The sequence below is a fragment of the Empidonax traillii genome, unplaced genomic scaffold (genome assembly GCF_003031625.1).
Source record: "Empidonax traillii isolate 1590-97213 ecotype Southwest subspecies unplaced genomic scaffold, ASM303162v1 scaffold2130:size36729, whole genome shotgun sequence".
NCBI lineage: Eukaryota > Metazoa > Chordata > Aves > Passeriformes > Tyrannidae > Empidonax > Empidonax traillii.
The window spans coordinates 20,549-21,661 of record NW_020957323.1 but is presented as its reverse complement, the minus strand read 5'-3'; positions in this window follow the sequence as shown (position 1 = coordinate 21,661).

The following is a 1,113-nucleotide window of genomic DNA, read 5'->3' as shown; positions in this document are numbered from 1 at the left end:
ATGTTTCTAGGATTGCAGTGTGGTTATTTACCCCTGGATTAGCCAGATGTCCTAACAGGGCGTTGAAACTAACAATGATAAAAGAAAGAAAAGAGACCAAAGTCCTTTTTCCCAAGGGCCACTCCAATAGAACACACCCAGAGCAAATGCCACCTGAGCCTTGGAAGAGAAGCTCACCCTGAAAGCCAACGCAGGTTGTGACACTGAGAACAAACAGCAGGAACTGCTGGATTTGTTCTCCGTTTCCCACTCATTCCAATGAAAGCATTCAAATGATGGGACTTTCAACAGCAAACAGATTGTCCATTGGTCTCCCTCCAGCTGGAGTGATGCTCCTTTTAGAAGGAAAAGCAGCCCAAAGTCTCACAGATCCACAAATGCTCTTCCTGGTCACTCCCCTGGGGTTGAGACATCTGCCTGCTGTCTCCTATGGTGGTTTATATCAATCTCTTCTAAATGCTTGTTTCTTTGGCTGGTTTTGATAGAATTTCTTTGATACAGTGCACTGTACTGCTTTATGCTACATTATACCCTACTAGTAGGTTTTTAGTCTTTTCACCCTGTAGTAAATCATTCTGATTAAGATTTTTCATCTGTTTTCACTTGTCGGTTCATTTGTCATAATAAATAATTCATTTTATATAAATACCTCTGATCTGCCATCATTAAAACCTGCGAGACAAAGTGGTTTAATCACACCTCTGGAATTACTGTAATTTAAACTGTTGGCACAGCCCGAGGCTAAGATTGGATCCAGCCACACTCAGGCTCCTCTCTGAGAAGGAATTCAGAAAGCCAAGGGATCCTTTCTGTACCTCGTGACTCACCAGCAGTTGAGCTTCTTTAAAGGCTTTGTCTAAGCCTTCCACTCCCACCCAGGACACCCCCACACTCACACACCCCCCGACCCTGCAGTGCAGTCACTCCAGTCGCTCCGTTGCCAGCACTGTTGACATGGGGGTGTTTGATGCCCTGGTCCTCCTGCAGTTGCTGCACTCACACCCCCACGCTCACCAGCTCTTGCAGAGACAAATTGGCTCACACAGGAGTTAGAAATTCAGTTTAATGAGAAGACAGAACAGACTGCACTGGTTGGGGTCCTCCCCTCAACTT